The 26,059-nt window shown below is 34.4% G+C and overlaps 1 protein-coding gene across 2 annotated transcripts in view; it reads left to right on the top strand.

Moving 5' to 3' along the window:
- Window positions 1–26,059, top strand: part of LOC115879960 — a 58,133-nt gene that overhangs the window by 26,290 nt on the left and 5,784 nt on the right. The gene's annotated exons all lie outside the window — the stretch shown is intronic.

Genomic DNA, 26,059 nt, shown 5'->3' on the forward strand with positions numbered 1-26,059 from the left:
ATATTGCTATTTAGCCAAGAAGAAACCTATTAAGTTCATTGACTCGCGAGTACCTCCCGATGATGGTTTTGTGGAAGTGCCTACTTCGATAGATTGTTGCGAGGAGTAGGCCGTGAGAGAGGCAATAGAAAAAAGCGAAAACCATTAGTGGCATGAGATGAAACAGATAAATCTAACGGATTTTAATTTGAACGTAATTTATTACGATATCAATGAGTTAGAATTGGTTATTAATAGTATCGACCGCATTTTGTTTTAACTCTGATATTTAGCATATGTGGTACTTATTAGACTGGAAAGCATCAGCTCTTCAAAAAAAGTTCGAGCCTCGAAAACTGTTAACAAATAATGGCAACTTTTCTTTTTTTTATGAAAATTGACGATTTTGATTGTGTCACCGATGCGAAAGTACTGTACTATTTACTAATTAGAAGGCGTAGAAAACGATAATATGATCCATTATAGCCTTGCGTTTACGCTTCTTGGTTTGGTGTAGGTAAGGTTCTTTGGTTTTAACCATCATGAAAATTCGCTCAAAAACAAGGGTTCAAAAAATCAATACTCTTGTAAAACCTAAAAATTTAAGCCCTAATAGTTTTATATTTTTTAAAAGTCCATAAAATTTCCTACACATGTAACTGTAAGTTTCGAAATTTTATGATCCAGTTTACTATCTTTCTGACAGCCTCGAAAACCAGGTGAAAATAGCCAAAAATTGTCAATTTTTCGACTTTTTCACGACGATGAAACAGAGGTGAAAATAATAGACGCAACTGAGATGTACTACTGGCGACGATGACTCAGAATATCCTGGACTGCCCGACGAACCGATAAATCCATAAGTCACGAACTGAACATCACAGAACGTCTCTCAACTTCAATACAATCACGTATATATTTAAATATTTGTGCCACGTTATGAGGAGGGATACTGATTGTATGGAAAGACTCATTATACAGGGCAAGGTTCCAGGAAAAAGAGCAAAAGGCCGCTCTCCCTCCCGATGGATAGACCAGCCATCAAAGCTCACCCACAAGCCATTGTACACGCTGGTACATGAAGAGGAAGACAGAGAATTATGGAAACAAACTATACACATCACTTGACCACTACATTCCTCTTTTAGAAATAATAGATAGAGAGAGAGAGAGCCATGAAAATTGACGATTTTGGTCAAATCACCATCAATTTTTATAAAACTACTGGCATTTACTAGTTAGAAGGCGTAGAAGACGAAAATGTAGGCCATTGTGACCTTGCATTTACGCTCATCGGTATGGAAAATGTATGATGCATCATCAAAATTCACTAAAGAACGAGGGTCAAAAAAATCAATTTTAATATAAAACGTAAAAATTTAATCCCTAATTCCTACAAACTCTGTAATTTTCAAAATGTATGACCGGGCTTACTATCTCTCTAAGAGCCTCGAAATAGGTAAAAAATAGCCAAAAATTGACGATTTTGGTCATATCACCAATTTTGATAAAACTATTATTATTTACTAACTATTTTTTCTTAATCTAACGTGAAATATACTATTTATTACTACACCAGCATTGACAACTAAGTGTTATTTGATTACATAAGACCATTTTTTGTCTCTACAAGTTTTTATTTTAGCCCGATAAACTTTACACAAACTAATTTTCTGATTTGATCGATATTAATCTGAATTCGCTACGCCACTGTCTGGCTTTGGCTTTTGCCGGACAATTTGCATTTGAATTCGGACATTGTTCGGAACCGGAAGTACTCTAGCTCCGGCTCTATACGAACGTCGAAAAGCCATTCAATGCCAGCGCGCTTTTAAACAGAATAGAGTTCGTCAATTGTCGTGACCTGTCACGATGACATCGATAGCTCATCACAAAGACGAGGAAATACAGCAGGCAATATTATATAGAGTCACCAATTGTTGCTCTATTTTTATATTTATATTGATAATATTTGATGTATGTTAAAAAATGTCTATATCTATGTGGCGGATTCATCTCTCCAAAAAATCCTATATTATATTTATAGGATTTTTTGGATTGATGTATGTTTTCACATTCTGTCCCTTCTACCAGGAAAATGTAGTTTTGGAATTGGACGTCAAGGCGTCAACTTGTATTGTTGACCTCTGCACGTAGATAATACGTCGACAATGTCGAGAATACCACATGCCCTGTTTTGGTTTGTGATTTGACGAGGAGTGATTAAAGGCTGATTCTCACTATACCTTCCATATCAGTTCCCTTCCGTTTTCCTTCCGTTTACATAATATATCATATCATGAAATGAATAGGACAATGCATACTATCCGTTCCGTTTCCCTCCCGTTCCATATCCTTTTCTACCATACATTTTTTGGCGGACGGACTGAAGCGTATCGGAAACAGCGTTGACAATTTCTTACATTTGTACCAGCTCTGTGAAAATTTTGCTGATATTTATTTATTCTTTCACCTCTTAATTAAATCTATTACCTTTTTCAAAATATACAAATTTTTAACATAAAATGTTCGTAATATTGTAGAATAAAAAGTATGGAACTGACACGGAACGGAAGCTTACGTATAGCGTCAATACAATAAAAATACGGAACGAATATGGAATGGATATGGAATGGAAACGGAAAGTATACCTTATTCTCCTCATGAGAGTCAACCTTAATTCTCCTCATGGATTAATGATTACTCATTCCTCCGGATACTTTTGATTATTTAGTGTTTAGGCTATCCGGTGAACACAAGCGGTGGTTATTGTTTCCCTTTGTTCAATTAATTGCTGTACATTAGACTACATTAGAATTTAGGTCTATAATTATGAGTTATTAAAAATCTTGAAATGTATCAGTTTTACTACTTAATCTCCTTATTGTTAAAATAAGCACACATCATTTTTTCAGGTATATTTGAACTTTTTAGAAAAGAAGTAAACAAGCCTTTATTACTCGACTTAGCGATTATTCGCAAACTGGGGATACACACACCTCTTCGACTGTCATTTGAACATTCAAAAATGTTGGTCCACTTACATTTTACTGTTCCAAAATCAGAATACTGAAAGGAATCTTGATTCTGATTCTGATGGAGCATTCAAGTCACTCAGCAAAGTAGAATATCATTTTACTATATCTTATGCTTAGCTGAGAATGTTTATTCTTTGTTTTTAATAATGATAAGTTTATTCTATGGCTGAAAGTTTTAGTCATATAACGCTTTATAGCTATAATTTTATCTGCCACTTCCGTCTTATAATAAATATTCCACCCTCGCAGTCGGCTCTCAATCGATATCTGCTGGAAACAGCTGAACTTTCCTCTCCAAGGCACCGACCCAGCCTTAGAGTTTTATATTGACTGTAAAATATATCAGAAAACAAGAACATTTTTGTTCTCTTTTGAAGTCAAAATATTACTTAGGCTTCTTTTTTATAGTCTACTAATTTGAATTCTACCAAGTTGATAATACAATTTGACCATTTACAAAAAATGAAATTCATAGGTGAAACAAAATCTCGTTTTTCTACAGTTTTTTTTAAAGTATCTATTTTTGAGTAGGTGACATATAATATTATTATATAAGTCATTGCCTGATAAATGTGCGATTCTTTGTAATTGACAATGATAGGTGAATGACAACGAGCTATACTGTGGATAGACTTTTTGAAAATGATTGGACTGGAAAATGCAATCTAAGGATCAGAAGAGGACCACAGTAGATCTGAAAAGGTCGCGGAAAAAAATCGTGGAAGAGGCCGATAGCCATCTCAAAAATGTAATCTAATTTAAGCAAAGACAAAATAACTGTAGATTTCATATCTTTATTATATCCTTAGACCAATAATATCATATGGCATAGAAATCCGAGAGGAAACAACCAAACTAAAAGAGACAGAATTAAAAATACCGATATCAGACAACAATGTCTAATACAGGACGTAGTGAGATGGGGTAGACTAAGAAAAAGACAATGGTTTGCACACATTGATGAAAACATAGAAGAAACACATACAGGAAACACACAGAAGATTACACATAGAAGAAACCAGGCTACCATGTACCTACAGCTCTGGAAGGGAAACCGGTGGGTAAGAGACAATCTGGAAAACCTCTAAAAATATAGAAAGCCCAGTCCACCTCTCAAAAACAGATCAACAGATCTCAAATAAGTAGAAGAAAATATTAGATCAAAAATAAAGTTGTAAGTTACTGCTGAAACATGCCATGGACGTAACAAAGTTACGTAATAACTTAAAATAAATTGCGTTAGCACCCTCATCCCTATCGAAATCTCTGAAATTTACGTTCTCTATATTAAATAGCCCCACTCGTTCTAAATCGATATCAAGCCGACGGAGACGGCTCAACGAAGACGTACGAACAAACCTTATAAAGGACGGACGGAAAAAATGTAGGTTACGTCAGCTCATCCCCCTGGAAATTGGGCAACACCGCTTGCAACTTTAATAACGAACGCACTTGCTCGCGGTGTTCCTTCAAGATTTTGACACCGGGCGCTACAGGGAGGTACAGGGTGGTGTTGCCAGGTCTTGCATAAAGGATTTCGTGGGATCTCTATTCTTCTATGCGTAGGAATGTCATGAAGCCAGTACCGGTTCCTCAAGAACACATAATCATAATAATACCATATTAACCACACATGAAATACCAACTGCAGAGATAAAAGTAAATTACCAATTGTCTATAAAAAAATTATAAAAAAATCCTATTATACATATAACAAAAGTAGAAAAAAAGATCGAAAATTAAATATGTAATTAATGACTTTTTGTGGATATAAGACACTTTTTAAACAGCATATTTCTTTCTAAGATCCATTTTCCTGCCCAAGTATGAGGCAAAAGTTCTCAACCCGGCAACGTCGTCTTCGATCCGCAGGAAAATCAATAAGGGGGCTAAATACGCTTGGGCCACGAGCGAACTTGTCCACGTTTACGTCGCCTGCCTGCGGTGAGGCATAAAGGAAATGGGGTTGTGGCGGGAAAGTTTTTGTTCATTGAGGAAAATTCGATGGGGAGAAGGGAACGCAAAGAAAACGAAAGGCGTGTTTTTTTCGGTTAGGGTAAACAACAATGGACGAAAAACGAGTTCTGGTGCGGTGAGTTTTGAAGGGCTTTGTCTTGAAAGAACTTTTTTGGTCATTCGGTATTAAAATTAGAATTTAGTTTATTAATATCCTTGCTATCTACAAAAAATATATTGCTCATATATCTGTAAAGTCTGCCCAACGTGTCAGAAAACGTGTCGACAGACGATATCTGAAGAATGACAGAAAGTACAATTTACTTGTGAATTAAAATGACAACAACTAATTACTGTCATTTCATGAAAAAAAATCTGTTTTTTTTGGTAGAAATTCTACAAAATAAAAAAAAATATTTATTAATAATTATAAATAAATTAAAAATAATTTGTAAACACCACTGCATTTAATTCAAACGGAAAGCAGCTTGTCCTGCTTGTCAATGGTGATTATAAATAAATAAATAAATGCCTTTATTGTCAAAAAATTTTACAATTTGTAGACAAAGGTAAAGTAAACAAACAAAGTAAACAAACAAGCTACACAAACAAACAAACAAAAGATAATACAAAACATTATACAAATAATATTGTCAGTCTTATTGTTTAAAATAAACATTTGTAAATGTTTACAATGTCAAAGAATAAAAAAAATAAAAATAATATTCAAAAATATTTAGTTAGTTTATAATAAATATCAATGACCTCTAAATAAATTTATTTCGGTGTCATTGGTAAATATAGCAATAGCAAACATTAGACCAGTGTTTGTGCCAGTGTTTACAAGATCAAATTCGATTATCAAAATATAATTCATTTACGGCCTAGAAAGCCTTGTCTAGTAAATAAGAGTTCAATGCTTTGCGAAATGAAGAAAATGATGTTATGGATTTGATTTCAAATGGCAGGTGATTGTGCATTTTTTTCGAATTGTATAATATTGAACTTTTAACTAACTCTAAGCGTGGGGTAAGTAGATAAAGATCTTGCTCCGCGTTCCTGAGTGGATAAGTGTGAGATGGCCTTTCTTGAGAAGCTGATATATGCTTACGTATTAGGCAAACGGATTCAAATATAAATAAGGAAGGAAGAGTTAATATTTTTAATTTTTTTAAAAAGTCCTGGCAATGAGTTCTGCTGTTTAGTCCCAGTGAATATCGAACAGCTCTCTTCTGGAGCTTGAAAATGCAGTCAAATTGAGTCGCACAACACGTACCCCAGAATGGAAGGGCATACCTGAGGTGCGACTCAAAAAGTGCATAATAAAACAGTTCTAGCCACTGACAAGTTTAGCTCCTTAGAAACAACAAGCCCTAAGAATTTTACAGATTTTACGACGTCATTGGTGGTGTTGTGTAAGTACAAAAGGCTGCAGCGAGTTTTTATACGACAAAGCTTTAGTTTTAGAAATGTTGAGACTCAGGAGGTTCGAATCGCACCAAGATTTAATGGTGATTAAGTCATTTGATATAATCCTATGAAGTGCCGTGACGTCCTTGTTGCTCCAAGTGAAGCTAGTGTCGTCCGCAAAAAGACAGATACACAAAGGTTCTTTACTAGTAAAACAAATTTGCCTAACCGACTAAAAATGACAACGTTTCAAAAGGTATATCTCCTCTCGTCGTCAGAAGCAAAATAGCACAAAGGGAGAACATTATATTTAAGATATCTAATTTGAATATAATAAAATGGGATACAGGAATGTGGTCGGATACAACATTTCTGCAGGATAGACTAACTCGGGTCAAAGTCCGCTGACAGAACAGGAGCTGGAGTATTTGGGAAAAACCAAGGACAAGCTTATCGATTTCATTGGGTAAATACTAGTGATGGGAAAAACCGATTAATTTCAATAATCGAGTACTCGAGTTTCAAGCGATTGCAATAACCGAGCGATCGCTCGAGCGAAATATCGCTCGTATTTAAAAATACGGTTTTTCGCCCGTCCTTTGTTGTAAATACTCGTTAACGCCAAGCGCCAAGCAGTAAGTTTCGTGCGAAGGGCTCATATTCTTTCGGTGATGAATGGCAAGTAGCAAGCGATTCGCTTGATCGCTTGATTTAGTTTATTTCAAAGGATTGTCGATGTAGGTCGTAAAATTTTGTCCCTCGGATACGCAATGGATAACGTCGTATAAATTTGCTACCTGCAATATATGTAGAAAATTCGCTCGGCTTTTTATCGAGTATGTCACATTAAAATCGGATTTCAATTTATTTCATTTTAGGATCGCTTGCGTTCGTCGCTCGTAACTCGTCACTTGCATCGCTCGTTCATAATCGAGCGATGTCGGTTATTTCAATAATCGAGTATTCGAGCGAATTTTCGCTCGAGTTATCCCATCACTAGTAAATACTCATATTCCAGGCAGAAACCCTCGCCATTCTACAAGGCGCGGGAGAAAACACGGAAGAAACTCATCAATATATACTATATGCTCAGACAGTCAGGCAGCACTTAAGGCGCCTATGAGCCCAAAAGTATCGTTGAGACTCGCCTGGGAATGCCAAAGGAATCCAAGACGAAAAAGTCCATGAACTAGCAAGGACCATCGGAATCCTATCTTGGTCCAGAGCCAGTACTTTTTACCCGTATTACATTAAAACTCTGTATCAAAGAGAAGCAGACTCTCCACTGGAGAAACTGCCAGGAGCACAGGCATAGCAAGGCCCTTATCTAAGGACCTATAATTCTAAAACCACAAAGGAACTGGTAATGTTTAGCAGGAATAAAGTGCGGACTATAATAGGTCTCTTGACAGGACATATAGCTGTCAAGTGCTACCTGAATAAACTCAACTTGTATCAAAGAAGTCTTTGCGCAGACTCGGCGATAAAGATCATGAAACAGCGGAACACATGTCACTGCCAGACTTTGGATAGCAAGCGATACTTTCTATTTGGAAAAGCAAGGTTAGAACCGGAGGAACTATGCTCCAACTGCTGAACAGTGCTGAACTATCAAGGACCTGCAAAAGTTGGTGCATTGTACAGGAATAGGAGAGTTGGTTCAGAGATAGAAAGGGGACAAACATAATAAGTACCTATCACAGAACACAGTGTTTCCGGCACTGGACGGCCACTTATCATTGAAAAAAAAAGATATCTAATTAGAACTATTCAAGAAATTTAGTTTTTATCAGATACGTCTAAAACAATTGTATTTTAGGATTCTAAATATAAACGATATAACTCCGAATATACAATTTATACAGACCCATACGATACTACTACGAAAGAATACTTTATACATAAACATGAAAATATTTTCATTGAATATCGAAGATAACGCATTCCTTTATAAATCGAAGAGATTACAGTTTGATATCATTTATCGACATTTTTTTTGAAAACATCATTAATGCCGTAAACAGATGTGTGCGCTTCATTGACTCTCTGACGCACTGCATTGGAATCCGCGTGTAATTCGTCGACCACAGATCCACATTTAAAATGCAGCCGATGTTCGCCTCGGATGATGTGATTCGATTAACGAATTTAATAAGGTCAACGGCGTACTGTCGTGTCGGCCTCCCTTTGATGTTTCGCAACGAGGCGTAAGTGCGTATTCCAGTTTGACCACACAGGCTGGAAATAGCGCTAGTAAACGGAGTACGGGAAGCAGCGCGGCAGCGTTTCAATAGCTTGATCTAATTTTTAAATTAGACCAAGCCATTAGATTTTTTTTAGAAATATATATAAAGCTTATATATTAGTTAGTAATCATAGGAACTACCGGAAACAAAAAATAGCCATCTTGTCGGATAGTCAAGCAGCCATAAAAGCGATCAACTCACTAACAAACAATTCCAAGTTGTTCAAAGAACGCCTAGAGAAGCTGAGCAAATTAGACAAAGAAAATAAAGTCCTCTTACTTTCGGTGCCAGCCCACCAAGGGATAGCAAGTAATGAAAAAGCATATGATCTAGCAAGACAAGGAATGACCACTCCACTAACTGGACCAGAACCGTTTTGCTTCCAATTTAAAGCGGAACCAATTTAAAGCGGAACTTCTGGAAATTCCCATCCTGGAATGAGGATCCTCCAACGGTCTAAGACAGTCGAAGATATTTCTCAAGAATTTCCTTGAATTAAGTAAGAACAATCTTAGGTTTGTCACGGTATTTTTAACAGGGCACTGCAGTCTCCTCAATGAACAACTCAGTAGATTGATGCTAAGAAACAACGGCGAATGCAGATTCTGTGGGGAAAATGGGGAAACACCAGAACGTCTCATCACTGAATGTGTCAAGACGACAATCATTCGTGTCATAAACTTGGTACAACTGACATCGGAGATGGAGAACTAACCACTGTAAAACCGTCTCAGAACTGGTTTTTGTCAAAGCCCGAGACTGTATGTTGAGTTATAACTCAAGAATTTGGTGTTGTCAAGCGTGAGGTTGCCCATTTTTTTCTCAATATTAAAGGACGGCCCTTATATCCTATGCCAAATATATCCCATATATGTATATTCCCCTATGCCATATATATCCATTTATATCCAAACCAAACTAAACCAAACACTGCTACCTGTAATGCCTATTGTATTTGTCCCCTTTCTATGGCTGCTATCCCTTACCCTTCACCAACTTGTCGGGGTCCTTGATAGGATCGGAGCATAGTTTCTCCACTTCTAGCCTTGCTTTCCAAGATATAAGGGATAGTTGTGATCCAGAGCCTCGCAATGCATATGATATAGAGATATTAAAGAAAATGTCGATAAATGATGGCAGCCTAAATTATTTTGTATTTACAGAAGAATTTGATATCTTTTTATGCTATTAATTGAAAGTGTTATTTATGAGTTAATTGTAGTTACTGGCAGGAATTAACACTGCCAAAGTTTTAATTGAAAAATAATCTAGATTGTTGTTCTCCAGAAAAGACAATGCAGCTCGTCCAGAGACACCCTGTTTTAACATTTAAGGATTTTTTCTTAGTTAGATAACTAGAGGTTTATTGCCCATCTATCAGGCAGCGTTCCAACCATCCTCGCTACTCGTTTAATGAAATAATTGGTAGCGGTAATATGGCGTCGTTTCTGCCGAGTGGAAAGCCACTTCCAGCACGTACCTGCCTCATAACCGGCACAAAAGTTTTACGAGACGCGTCTTTTATTAACGAAACGACGATAATCATCAGAATAAAACCGGAGTTTAATGTGCTTCTGCTATTTTTAACATTACAAACACAGATAGCCACATACCAACGACTTGGAAGCTTTCTATTACTATCTTTTAACTTGCTAATATTCAATATTATATCACGAAATTCAGTTTTATTCTTCATTTAGTTATATACCCAGTTGCGGTTCCTCAACAAGTACACATGTGCACGACGTGAAGCTCCAAATTTAATCAATCCGCTTCTTGAATTTTCTTCTGTGTCATAAAGTGAAGAGATGTGGCTATCTATTTCAAAAATTAAATTGTTCGAATGTCATATAATAATGGCCGCAGCTGTCATGGAATTCTTCTTCTTGTAGTACCATCTTCTAATGAAGGTTGGCAACAATCGCGGCGAAACACTGTCTGTCCTGTGCAGCTCGAAACAGTTCGTGTGAGTTCAGTCCAGTCCAGTCTCGTAAGTTTTTCAACCAAGAGTGCTTGCGTCTCCTAAGTCCTCTTCTGCCTTCTACCTTTCCCTTCATAATCAACTTCAGAAGCTTTGCTCTGCTACTGCGCATGACATGGCCCAGATATGCTGTCTTTCGTTTTTTCATGGAATTAAGCGATTAAAAAATTATCATAAATCCAACAACCCCATTTTTTTATTTCACTAATGAAAAGGCTTTTCAATTCGTTACTTTTTGACTATACATATTCCTATACCTTAAATAAAAGTTATTTAAGATTTACTTTTAAAGCATATATTTTTCTTGATTTTAACGAGTAGCCTATGACTTTAAACGTCAAGCGATGTAAAACAATAGATCTGGTCCAATGACTAAAGAATATAAGGACATGTAACGTCCCTATACGGGCTGCAGCAGAATTTGTGACCTTTTTTTTTGTTTTGGTGGCAAACAATGAGTCATCATTTGGTCACCAGCGACAATTTTAGCGATTTTTAATAGTTTGTGTGTAGTAAACTTTGTATAAATTTTATTATAATGGTGATTAGTTGTTCAGCTTTCAAGTGTAAAAGCAGCAGCGATAAGAAAGAGCCAGGAGTTACGTTTCATAGGTAAATAAACAGTCCACTCCAACCTTTTAGCGTTTTCTTATTGAATTCGATAATTATTCTTCAATTTTAATTAATATCTATATGTACTTATATGTGCTCTACGTCGATACTAGTTTTGTACCTTTTGTTAACATTTTAATACGTTTTTTTCGTAATTAATTAGGATGATACACCATAGGCGTAGTCAAAACAATTATCAAAAAATATAAATATTGCTTCAAACAGCTAGGTTAAGAATGTAAAATATGTGCCACGGCACTGTTTGATGGCATCGTCACAATTTGCTCTCGGGTGTTATTTGTCCTTGGATTCTTTAGTCATTGATCTGGTCATGTCATATTGTGATATGTGCGAAAAGCAGTATGTTATCGATTACCATTTCCAAGCCAACTTTACGATGTCTTTTTATTTCGATCATACGGTATATAATTAATAACACAGGGGAACAGTGATTCTGCGGCGCGGGTTCTAAGAGTCGATTTTGAGTAGTTGTGGTGTCCCAAATACGAGGAGTATCGTAAATAATCTTAATTGACTCTAGTTTGTGAGATAAAAAACTTTCATATAAATTAAAACAAAAATAAAATGAAAATTATTTCTATTGAATAGCTATAATTTGAATGCCACCAGCTATTATAGTATGTTATATTAAACTAAAACTAAGCTAATGAAACTAAAATATTTAAAAAAAAGTTAGGAGAAACGTTTGGTATATGACCGTCTCTTGTATCTTTGTTCTGGGCAATCTCTTTGTAAGGTCCAACAGTAATCCGCCATCATGTGGCGATCCCACCGGCCTTGGTATCTTTCTTCCATTACTTTTATGTCCTGATGGAACCGCTCCCCTTGTTCTTCGCTGTAATCGCCCAAGTTATCCGGGAATCGATCTAAATGGCTATGCAAGAAATGCATTTTTATACTCATATTAGCTCCTAGTTTTTCAAAATTTTTTAGCATCTGGGCGACAATTTCGCAATATTCTGCTGCCTTGTGATTTCCTAAAAAGTTTTTCACAACGGATACAAAGCTCTTCCATGCTTCTGCTTCCACCTCACTAATGTGATTTAAAAAGTTCTTGTCATTTATAAGAGTGCGGATCTGCGGACCATCAAAGATACCTGCGTTTAATTTCTCCATGCTAAGGCTGGAAAATGTCTGACAAATATATTTAAAACTATCACCATTTTTATCCAGAGCTTTAACGAACTGTTTCATGAGCCCAAGTTTAAGATGAAGTGCGGAAGAATTATTTTTCAGCTTATTAGGGGTTCATGAATAATATTGGCATTCCCAACAGTCATATTTTCTCTCAACGGCCAATCCTTTCTAGTCCAGTGCTCTCTTTTTGCCCGACTGTCCCATAAACAGAGAAAACAGGGGTATTTAAACAGAGAAAACAGGGGTTATTAGTAACAGTTCACCATTTTTAAATCTACGCATACAGACCACTGATGTTGTACAAACAAAATTTTCTCTAAAACCAGTTTAATGTTTTGGGATTCCTCTTTAAGTTTAGTTGAGTGACCTATCGGGATTGAAGCTAATTTATTTCCATTATGCAGTAAAACACATTTTAAACTGCGTTTAGAACTGTCTATAAAAAGCCTCCAATCTTCTGGTCGGTATTTGGAAAGACCCATTAAATGTAGAAGTCCGGAAACATCGTTACAATAACCAAATTATTTTACTCGGCAAAATACGGAAGAATGGTTTCCTCTCTCGTTCGATAAGATGTTATGTTTACCTCAGGCTGTAGGCACTGTTTTTCTTTAAGTCTTGATGCAAGAAGCTCCGCTGATTACTTACACAAATTTAAATCTCGAATCAAGTCATTTAACTCTCCTTGTGAAAAACCCCTCACTGTTGCAGTTGCACTACAATATTCGAATTCACTGTCGCTGTCACTTTGAAGGTCTATCATTTCGACATCATCACAGGTAAGGTTCGAGAAGGTTCTAAATATCGGCACTGGCAACGAGTCACTATCCAACACTGACGATTTAGCCGACTGTATATTTGGAAAAACCCAAGTACGCTTTTATATTTATTCATACCTTTTATATTCACGGCACAAAAGTAACAATCACCAACATGGTTTGATGGCTCGCACCACGTCATCGGCACACCAAATGGAAGTCCTTTGCGTCCTCCTTGGGTCCAGTACCGAAGTGACTCTACACAAGATTTACAAACTTTATGAGGCACCCACCATTTATCCTGCTGTCCAAGATGCTTGCCAAAATATGCTTGGTATGCTTGTTTTACAAAACCGTTAATGTTTCTTTGTTGTTTTTCTTGACAGAATTTTCCACATATGTAGCAAAATTTGTTGGAATGGTTCATACAACACTTGCGTGAAGAATTCATTGTTGTTTTTAAATATAACACCAACTTAAACGACTTAATGAACAAACTGATATAGTAGCAATTAAAACTAACTTTCTTTTATAAAATGCAGACGGTGACAAAAAAGCACTTGATATCTATCAAAATAATTTTAAACAGACGAAATGAAATGTCAGTGTCATAAAAAGATTTAAGCACTCGATTTTGTTTCATGGCCCGCTTAGATGCGATAAGTAAATTCGCAGCATAGGCATTTTAACTTTCTGTTGCATAGAATAAAATGCGTTAACGCTAACAGCAAATGAAAGTAGAGCCAATTTAAACAAAAAAGTTATATAGTTAGAACTTATTGTGTTTAATGTCACTAAATTTACTACAAAAACTAATGCCGCAGAAAAAAAATTTCTTTTTGTTCCCCAGTGTAATTAATAATATCAACTATTAGATATTACTAAAGAGCAAAAATACGAGACATATTTTCATAAATACACTTTTTAAACTCTTACGACAGGCAGTATTTATAATATAGTAAATTCAAATACTTCGTTTTCTGACAGATGGAAATAAATTTTTGACACTTAATGTCAAAGGAAGCTAGATAAAATCAAGAAGAATATATGTTTTCAAACTAGTTCTTAAATAACTTAAAAACAATTTATTTTAGGTATTGGCACATGTATAGTTAAAAAGTAACGAATTGAAAAACCTTTTTTACTAATGAAATAAAAAAGTGGGTTTCCATTTGCAAAAAATGATTTATGATAATTATGAACCGCTCAATTCCATTAGAGCTACCGCCATTATTATATGATATTTAAACAATTTAAAATTTATTATTTTTTCGAAATAGATAGCTACATTTTTTTTCTTTAGTTATGTCACAGTAGCTGTGGCAATCACTAAATGTGACTTTTAGGCTATACAATTTTTTTTGACAGGGAGTTTTTTTCGTCCACAAATTTTAAATATTTTTTTTTTCTTAAAAACGGTTAATGTTAAGTATAGAGTGTTTAATATCAATATTCATAGAATTTTACAGAGAATTTAAATAAGAAAGCTGCTGTATATTGAAAATAGTTTTAATCGATAGGTCTCAAATGATGTGCAAAAAATCTCCGATCTAGATATTATGGTTCTCTAGAAACGTTTAATGTACGCTCAGCCTGGGACACCCTGTATATATATTCCTGGTATTATATCGGGTATTTACTATGCGGTCGTCGAGAATCCCCTTATAAAATTAGGATATTCACCTAAATTGCCCCATTCGGTTGCAGTTTTGACAGAATTTACTAGCTTTTGTGCATTATTCTACATGCTAATTACTGCGAACAAACAATAATCATAATTAAAAAAATATATTTTAGATTTCGTTCTAGAGTGTCACGACAATAAAGATTACGACAATTTGACTCGAAATACAATGTATGTGGTACCAAATTATTCGTAAAAAATAATTTTTCCTAATATACTAATGATCCACTCCCGTTCCATTTGGCAAAATTGAGTTATGATTAAAAATACGATTTGATCAACTTTTAACCGGCCAGGAAAAGACACGAAAACATTCCACAATCAAATCTATTTTTCCAAGGTTCCTTGAATAAAAATTAGTCGTTTTACCACAGCCATGGCACTTTAGATTGAAATTTAAAAGAACATTTTATAACTCAAAATGTCAAAAGTTGTGATATGATATGTCATTCTATTCAAAATATAATTTTCTATCAAATAATGTAAAAAACTACCGAAGCCGCAATTTAAAAATTAAAAGTTCTAGTTAACTCCAGTGAAACAGGAAGGGACTAATATACCTAATCTCGTTTTTTTCCATAGCAACTGTTAAAATTGCCTTATATCTATCAAAAATAGTAGATAAAATAGTACTTTAACCGCAAGGGTAGATTAAATGATACCTTGACAGCGAGGATAGGTTAAAAAATTTATTTCTTCTTGCACGTTTTTTAATTGCTTCCATTTTTGAAAATTTTTGTATTCCTTTTCATAAGTTATTCGGGATTTAAATGGAAGTAGTTTGGATATGGCGTATGTCGCCTCAGCCTGAATATATGTTGGTAATTTACTTATTTCGTTTTGAGCCATTTCTGGCTCCAATTCAATCAGCAATCGACACAAAAGAGAATTAAAAAATATTGACTCAAAACTGAAAACTAAAGAGACAGCTTTATTTATTTGTCAAATTACATAAAAACCAACGACAAGCCATCACAATATTTTTTCTACTCGTAATAAATTCCTTGAAATAATAATTTCTGAATATTTTTTAAAACGTAACTCGCTATGGAAAAAAATATTGTTTTAGACACGACGATAAAATTGCATTATCGTCTCCCGAAATTAATTCACTCGCGATTTCATAGCTCTAGTGAATTAATCTTTTCGGTCGACGATAAACTACCATTTTATCGTCTTGTATAAAAAATAACTATTTTTTATCTAATAAAATAAAAAAGTTATAGGGTTAGTTAATAAAAGTCGATGTTAAAAATTTTTTATGAATTAATTGTATACGTCAATGTGATGATAAATCAGATTAATAACACCTCTCCCATATACGGTAAACAGACCGACAGAACAGATAGATGGAAAATGCGAAACCGCTATTAAAGTATAATGTGGGCATTAATAGATGATAAATCATCGTAGCGAGCGTGATGTATCATCGCGAAAAATCGAATCGTTTTGGCGGGACGCGGCGACGGCATCAACAAACAGTCCGTGCGATTCTCGCGAGTTTTCAGCGAGAGAGAGAAATTGATGGAAAGCATCGGCAGCAACCTCGACTACTACTGTCATTGACCTAAACGATAGTAGTATTCGCAGTGAAGCGTGAACACTGGAAGCCTGAAATACCTTGCATATCTAGAACTGTTCAATTTTAATGATAAACTGTTAAATATTCTCTAATAAAAGTTTATTATGCAGTTGTTTCGCATCAAAGAAAATCGTTTATCTCTCCACGTTTACATTTCAACGATAAAATAAGTTTGAACCTGGTGAATTATTGTGTCCCCTTTCTTAAGATATAGCTCATCGCACAGTCAAAAACAGGAAGCACAGTCAGCTTTGACAAAAGCCGGTATCTGAGACGGTTTTGCAGAGGTTAGTTTCCCATCTCCGATATCAGTCCTACCAAAGTTTATGACACGAATGGTTAATAGAGAAAGAAATGGTTTTTATTTTGACGCACTCAGTGATGAGGTGTTCTGTTGTTTTCCCACAGAATTTACTGAGGTGTTTATTGAGGAGAGAGTGTTCTGTTAAAAACTCCGTGATAATCCGAAGATTGTTCTTACTTAAATCAAGAAAAGTTTTTGTTTTTTCTCGGTGGTAATCCTGAGAAATGTCTTTCTTTTCTTCGAATGTCCTGTACCGTTGAAGAATTTCCACTTCAGGTTTCGGATGGATTATTCCGGGTTCTTGAGTTCTGCTTTAAATTCACTGAAAAAAATATTGTTCATAATATTAATGAACATTGATTATTAACTGTTGTTTCATTGGGACAATGATTTTTTTCATTAATATAATGATTTGTTAATCATAGAATGATGTCCGATTTATTAATACTATGAATCTAATTTCATCCATATAATGAAAATCTGGTTATTAAATTAAAGTAAGATTTTTAATAATATAATGAACGCGTTCATTATCCCAATGAACGCGTTCTTTATTTTAGTGCTGAAACTTTAATAAACACATATTCATTATATTAATGTACTAAATCATTGATTAATGAGTTGTACATTGTGACAATGAACAATGTTATTAATACAACGAACACACTACATTATATTAATGTACGTGGTTATTAATATCATGAATAAAATATTAGGGCTTAAATGTCGGCCATGTTGATCGGTTACTTTGGCACTTTAATAACGTCTGTGTGGTTGAGTTATTCAGTGAGGCTTTAGTTTCATTAGAGCGGTAAGTATTCTCTTCAACATATATTAAATATTTTAAATAAAAGTCCTATCGTATTGTAGTTAATTTGTTGTGTTGTCAAATCAAATTCCGCTGTGTGAGATCTCTGGTGTGGGTATTCATTAAAACAGCGGTTTCCAAATATGTTTCAGAAGATAAAAAACAAAAAGAAGAAAAACATAGTAACAAGTCGAGGCATGGAACTGATTATGGTAAATTCGAATGTTCTTTTAATATTTGGCATTTTAATTATTTTGATATACGTCTTTTAGAACCGGAAGATGTTGAGACCTGCCTTCAAGCTCTCAAATTCGACAATTTAACATCGGACCCACTTGATGCAACTTGGAAAGCCTGTTGCAAATTCGTCTAGACGTTATCAAGTCTAAGGATACAGCTAATATAATGAAGAAATGGTCTTTTTATAGAAATCCCTCAGGATATCGACTGGTAAATTAATTTTCTTATTATAATTTACCCTAAAATTAATAATAACATTACTATTCTCTTCGTCGATTCGATTTTTATAATTTCTAATTTGTATATGCTATATCGAGTTTAATAAATTATTATTAGTTTATTGCACTTGTTTCTTTATTAATAACCCCTAATGGAAAAATTTACTGTGCTCGTAAGTAAGTCGGCACTATTAGTAATTTTGTTAAATTTGTAGCTAAGGGCTTGTTCAAATGGAAATCTATTTATAATAGAATTATTTCAGGTAGTTGGCTGGGAAATGCCTATCAATGACATTTCATATCAATGACAGCGATCTTCATCATCGATTATACGGTGTAACAAGAATTACTAATAGTGTCGACTTTTAAATGTATAACTAAATAGATTATGAAATTATTTCATTGTATTAATGATACGGTTCATTAATATAAGGATTTAGGTACATTATATTAATGGGATCTGTTCATTGTACCAATGAATGTGTTCTTCAAATTAATGAACACTGTTCATTGATTTAATGAACTTAAAGTTCATAGAGTTAATGAATTACTTTTCATTGTGCCAATGAAATCGTTCATCGGCTCAAAATTAATGATTTAATTCATTATATTAATGAACTTTTACATTATATTTATGTCGACTTTTGGCTCAGCGTTGATTTCTACTAGGGAAGCCAAAAGCAGATAGCTCATTTAGTTTTTTTATTACCTTCTATACCTTGGAGGGCTGGTTTGGTTTCCGAGTAAAAGGACTTTATTTTCATTGTCTAATTTGTTCAGCTTCTTTAATGCCCAAGATAATGGGCATCAAATGATAATAATTTCATCCAATATTCAATTGAGAAAGGGAAAAACCTCTGTCTACCATTTCTAGATGTTCCTGTCAGTAGAAATGGGGAATCTATTTGCATTTCTGTATATAGGAAACCGGCACACAATTATCTGTATTTAAGTTTGCAGTCAAATCATTCTGAAGCAATGAAGAAAGAAATAGAAAATTTTATGTAATCGAACAAACATCATATTATGCATTATGACCAAGCATTATTTAATGTTGAACTAAATAATATTAAAACAGATTTGCCTCAGAATGAAAAGCCTGAAAAGTCCCTCCACAAAATTATATCGAACTGCAAAACATCAGACTCATTAGCGCGCCAGCATGAAGGAGCTGGCTGGATCCTTTGTCTAAAATAGAGTTTTCTTGAATTATGCATAAAATGTTAAAGGAAGTGATACTAATTCAATATAATACATTGAAAATTTTCATTTTTTGAAAAAATTTTCATCAAACCAATATTGTTTGTTTCTTTAAAATTTAATTAACAATTAAATTACTTAAAATAATATTTATTTAAAGATTTTCTATGTAGAAAGTGCCTCTAGCAAAAACCTTTCTTGCAGCAAGACCAAGACTGGACCCTGCAAAACCCAGACTAAGACTACTTATACTGCTCGTCATTAATTGACTCCCTTGCCTTCCTTGGTATAGTCCCCATAACTCCAATGTCTTCAATCAATCAATAAATTTATAAAATCAGTTTAAGAATAATAACTGCCCATTTTTTAGCTCGACTGTATCAAATTAATTTTAGTGTCACAACGACACGCCCTACAACCTCTTAATCCAAGGCGATCCGAATCTTGAGCTTCGTACGAAGAAACAGACAAATAAATAAGCGAAATAAGAACACGAAGAGAGACAGAGAAGGCGACAGGACTAGTCGGTGAACAGGTTTAAATTGGGTTAAAAATTAATCAATCAATCAAGGGCAGAAAGGCGACGCGGACGGCCACAAAGAAGTGAAATCCCTACTTACGCCGCCGTTGGTTGTTCCGAATTCCTAAATAAGGAAAAGCTGATTAAACAGAAACGGTAGCGAAGCGTAGGAATAGCAACATTGCCAGATCGAGACAATAAATTAACATAGGGGCGGGGCGGGGTTGCCAGTGGTCCTACGAAGAGTATATCATTATTAGGAAACGGTCATTTCTTAAGTTGTGAAACTATTAAAATATTGTTTTTTTTTTGGAGTATTATTACTATTTTGTTACAGTGAATATTTCTAGAGCCCGACCAAGCAGGTCTGACAATGCAAAATCACCTCGAATATTCATTTAGTTTTTCATGGGCAAGCAGACTTTGAGGGATTTCCATTCCAGGTTACGGATGGAGTCTTCCAGGTCCATGAGTTCCGCTTTAAGTTGGTTTCCACTTGGGAAGCAGAACGGTTCTGATCCTGTGGAGTGTACGCACCTTTTCTAGCTAGATCGTTTGCTTTAGTGGGATATACAGGGTGTCCCAGAAATGAGTGCAGATATTTTAACTGGTAGTATAGTTCAACCCCAGAAACACGCCTATGAGGTTTTTTTTGCGAAAAAAAAATGTTGAAAATTTTATATTTTTCTTGACATTTTCCGGAAAATGTTGAAAAACTTTTGAGTGCCACTGTTCACTCCCCAGGAAATTCGTTTACCGGGCATAGAGAAGTGTCGGAGAGATGCAACGTTGCCACCTCCTACCATACCCACATTCTGCATGTTTATCTATAAATTCAATTATTTTAAGTTGCTACAGAAAAAAATACGAAAATTAATTTTATTCATATTAGTGTAGACTGCTCTACTAATTGTAGAGAAACGCGCAATATTTTAAATACTTTTTACAGTGGAGTAAACTGAAAAAATAAATCTTAACAATTAGCTTCTTTTTTCGCCATATTACGAAATATTTTCAATCGTTTCGTTAATTATAACCTTTAATGTTTAGTTAGAGCTTACCCTTTTAATGAAAGTGTTTTTTATCCAGCACATACAGGGTGTCCCAGAAATAAGTGCAAATATTTTAACTGGTAGTATAGTTCAACCCCAGAAACACGCCTATGAGGTTTTTTTGCGAAAAAAAAATGTTGAAAATTTAAAAATTTTCTTGACATTTTCCGGGAAATTTGAAAAAACTTTTTAGTGCCTTGCAGTGTTCCTCTATGTGCCTTGCAGTCTTACCTCCTATGTTATCCACATTCTACATAGTTCTACATTTATAAATTCATAGAAAAATTTCTACTCAAAAATTAAGAATGTTAAATTTTCATCAGTGCTCATTATTAATAATTATTATAGAAAAAAAACACATTAATTATTTTTAGTACTTACCCTTTCAATGAAAACTTAACAAAAACCACCGAAAATTAACTAAAACATTACGTTTATGACGTTTACGAAAATGATTCATCATATTATTCACAACCAGGTCACAAAAAGAAATTCCTAAAATGTTTATCGTAATTTAGAATTCAATATTTGTTTTTCTTTCATGTTTCTCTGTTTATTTGAACCACTGATTTACAAAACACCTTGAAAAGCGCACATTACTTTGAATGCCGTCTCTTATCGCCACTTTACGAACTACTTTCAATTTAAGACATGTTTCACTCAACAATTTTAAATACGTATTTTGTTTTTTCGCTATTTTTTCGATGTATTTTGACAACCCGACCGTCGCGTGTCGGCCAAGAGTGCCACGTGTGAACTGGTCCTTTGAGCCGCGCCGTCGTGGCAGGCTTGCGTCAGACGACGATGTTAAGCAACGTTGCCGTAGTTACAACAATTTCAAATTCAAGAGATTCGAAGCAATCAAATTTGTATTAAATTTTAAAAATAAAACAGAGAAACATGAAAGGGAAACAACAAAACGAAAATGAATTGATTATTCGTCGGGCTGTTTTCGATATATTGAATTCTGAATTACGATAAACAATTTAGAAATTTCTTTTTGTGACCTTATCAATAATCAATTCATTTGTTTTTGTTTGTTTCCTTTCATGTTTTCTGTTTTATTTTTTAAATTTAATAAGAACTGATTGCTTCAGTGTCTTAATTTGAAAGTATTGAAAACAATGGCAACCTCTATGACCGCAAGCTCGACACGCCGGCGCGACAAAAAAGCACTGGGCAGTTACCAGCCAGTGATGCGTGGCTGTCTTGGCCGACGGATGGTTGGGCTGTTGACAGGTTGTCGAAATACATCGAAAAAATAGCGAAAAGCAAAATACGTATTTAAAATTGTTGGAGTGAAACTATATTCTTAGATTGAAAGTAGTTCGTAAAGTAACGATAAGTTTAATAGTCTCAACATTTATTCATTCAGAAAGATATTCAAAGTAATGTGTAATGTGTGCTTTCAAGGTGTTTTGCTAAATCAGTGGTTCAAACCAATGATAACCTATACGAAAATAATGTGTTAAGTTAAAATGGGGGCTGTTATTTTAGCAGTTTTATAATAGCACGTATAAGTAAAAGCAGCACAATGAAGTGTATTTTACTTAAGTGTGTATCGAAAAAGAGAACTGTCGCAGGATTACATCGATCTGTCATAAGTATCTTTTTTTTAATGTTGGGGTAAGTTTTTAATTTAACTTTTAAACATTTAACTTTTAATTTATTTTATGTAATAATATCACAATCTTAAAAATGTAATGCATCTCTGCAAACTCCTCAGGTGTTGTGATTTTATGACTTACTTGTAAACATATACTTTCTTGTCCATATGGCAACACAGTGCGTCAATTAACTGAAATCGGGCTTGATCCGGGTAATTGGATGTAGTTGGCAATACCTGCCGGCGGTTCTCAAAATGTTGCGATTATTTTTTTAAATTTTCAAAGTTAAATAACTCAGTTATTTTCAATTTATTTTAAAAATGGTAAAGAGAAAATATGTTTATTTTGACCAGATCTACCACCTCTTAAAATATCTGCACTCATTTCTGGGACACCCTGTATATATACTTGCTTATGTACTGTAATATCATGGATAGACTACTGTGTCATTTTATTTTACAGGTCTATCTTAAGTCAATTCTTCTCAATAGGTGCCTATTGAGAAATGTTCTTATATTACACCTCATCTGGGTCTTCTGTCTTATCCACTCTATCCTTTTGTGTTATCCCTTTTTAATTCTATACACACGTCACTCCGAAGACCTTTTTGCAATATGGAGTTTTCTTCTACCAAATTTTAATTAAATGATATATCAGTTGACTGAAGGATAGTAATATCGTTGATTGAAAGAATTTGGAAGATACGTAACCCATTGGGCGAATTCGTGACAAGGCTGATTTGATTTTCCCTTACCTCTCAAATGCTGTACGGTGGGGACATCAATCGTTTTGCGGTCAACGCATAAAACACTTATTTTCTCTAATTCGGCCAGCGAAGGCATATCGAAGACGGTGTGGATCTGCAAGCGACAGTGTTGTCATATTAAAATGTATAATATTTGTAATACGTTTGACGAAAATATCTTTGGATTAAAATCCGAGTTTATGTATTCAAAATTTATTCGTGTTAAACATAGAATAAACAACAAAAATAAAAGTTCTGTTATAGGTACTGAATATGATCGAAAAAAGTCGTTTAGTTGGCTTGGAAATGACGATTATTGACATTTACCATAATATTTTACATATGAAATAACAGCGATCTTCATCTCCAAGCCTACTCTGACGCCGTTCTTTGTGTAATCGTATAATATTATATTCCATTCCAATCCAAAATCCATAAATCTACGGATTAGTCAGTAGTCTCCGGCAACTCACTCTGTCGACTGAAAGTAGAACTACGGTACAGTATTCTTTATCCGCTGCGCTATAAACAACTATCACCGTGCAGCGGCGCAGAGCTAAACTAAATCTCGGATAGACTGATGGTAACGCCAGCTACATCTCAGACAAGTTTTGTGCCACAAAATCGCCCATAAGGTTGCGCATTTTCTTACTTCTTCAATTAACGATAATATATATGATATTTGTGATTGCTACTTTTGAAATTATCTCCTTGTATACCTGGAAAGCAAAGTTTTTCTCGAGATTTTCTTAGAGAATACCCAACCACACTCCTGTTGCCAATGACCTTAGATCCCTCGAGAAGAAAATTCTTTTGTGTCATTGCATTGTTTATTGGAACGGTTCGCCCATTCTAAGTTGCGAAGAACGAATAGACCGTGAAAATAGTGGAGGTATTAAGTTGGCGACAGCTGGAAACCATCGAAGTAAAAAGGCGTCCGGATTGCGGTTAATCGCTTCTTCTCCGTGAGCATGCTGCGTGACAATGTCGATTTTTCAGTTCAATAGTCATAGATATATATATATATATATATATATATATATATATATATATATATATATATATACTATATCTATATATATATATATATATATATATATATATATATATATGTCTTTGAGCTTTAAATTTTTGCATTTAAGACACGTGATGTATTTAAAGAAATAATTCGTTTCATATGTATATATGTTACAGTGAAAGTCGGAAATCCAGTAATTGTTAACAATAATCATTAGGAAATGTTAACAATTACGCATTGGACCAGCGAATGTGCTAAGTTTAATTCAGCAATAACAATATTCGGATAGTCAGGAGTTTTTGAACAAGACACTGTCTCCTCAACAAACACTTCAGTAGATTCAAGTTAAGAAACAACGGCGAATGCAGATTCTGTAGGGAAAATAGACACACCACAACACCTCATCAGTAAGTGCGCTGAGACAACAACCATTCGTGTCATAAACTTTGATACGACTGATATCGGAGATGGAGAACCAGCCTTTGTAAAACCGTCTCAGTTACTGGTCAATGCCGTGAAACTGTATGATGAATTTTAACTCAAGAAAGGTGGACACAATAGATCTGTAAGGTCGCGGTGATTAATTCCCCTGCCATACACTCTACTAATAATTTAGCAGTCGCTAGTAAGAGTAACATTTACTAAATGCTGTCAGTAAAAGTCATTCTATTCTATTCTACATTAGGGAGTGCGCTGCTGAAAATTAATAGGAACAAATAAAACTTTTAAGAACATTAAATCACCTTCATATATTTAAGCTGATTCTCTCATCTTCAGAAGCACCAAAACTAAAATATTTGCCTTTATAGTAGTTAACATTAAAATTCATCAGTAGTTTAGCCCTGTGATTCCCAAAGTGGCTCGGGTGGACCCCCAACCAACTGCTTACTAATTGAACCCCATTTACCAACAATTTATTAATTGAACCCCATTGGAGATTGGAGATCCAGTTAGCAAATCAGTGTTAACATTCACGGATTTCTGGCTTTACTGTAACATAAATAACGAGTCAGTCTCTAACCGTAAATAAAGCCATGCGATAATTAAAAAAATCAACATCGTTACCGACAAAACCATCGAATTGTAACAATGGGTAATTTTTTCTGCCGTCTCATTGATGAAACGTATACCGAGTTATTGTTTCAGAGCAAAGAAATGAAAAAGCACCGTTCATGTAATCCTCATCGGAAAACAATCTGAAACAGTAAACACTGTCAAATCACGCAATTTTAAATGTCGGTATACCAAAAAAACAGAATGTGCACATTACGTTAAAACTGTTAAAAAATATATATTCAAAAATGTATATCTATTTCTAATCAAAATAGATAAATTATAATAATTACTTTAATAACAAAATTATCAAATAGACTGAAACACCTAAACTTATTATCGTAATTATTTTTGACAAGTTGTTTGCAATAATGTCACTGTTAATTTAAGTCAAGTTGTCACACAATATCCTTCTAGATTTACTACCTCTGAAGAAAACCAAATGTATAATAAAATAAATAATAAATAACATTCGGAAAAGCAAAACACATCAGCAAAATTTTCAAATCAAATTCAAATGTGTCAATTGAAACGTCAAACAGATCTGTCAAAAATGGGGGTTCATGATGTCAATTCCGTCTCTCTAATGCAAGAAGCAAGAATGCATATGGATAGCATATACTCCTTTCTTAATTCTGTATACAGAGTCCGGCAATAGTGTGACCCTTTTCTACCAAACTAGCAATAAATGAAGGAAAATAATGAAAATACTAATTGAATTTCCTAGATATAAAAAGATAATATAAATAACTGTTAATACTTATACAGGCGTAGAGGAAATAATAAAAAAAGCGGGTACGGGTACACGCATTCACAGTTATATTTAACGTTGTGGGGTTGTGGTTTTCAATAAGTAGAGCTGTTTTAAATTACAATGTCTACTTTAGTTG

This window comes from Sitophilus oryzae, unplaced genomic scaffold (assembly GCF_002938485.1).
Source record: "Sitophilus oryzae breed Bouriz unplaced genomic scaffold, Soryzae_2.0 scaffold_1590_pilon_pilon, whole genome shotgun sequence".
Lineage (NCBI taxonomy): Eukaryota > Metazoa > Arthropoda > Insecta > Coleoptera > Curculionidae > Sitophilus > Sitophilus oryzae.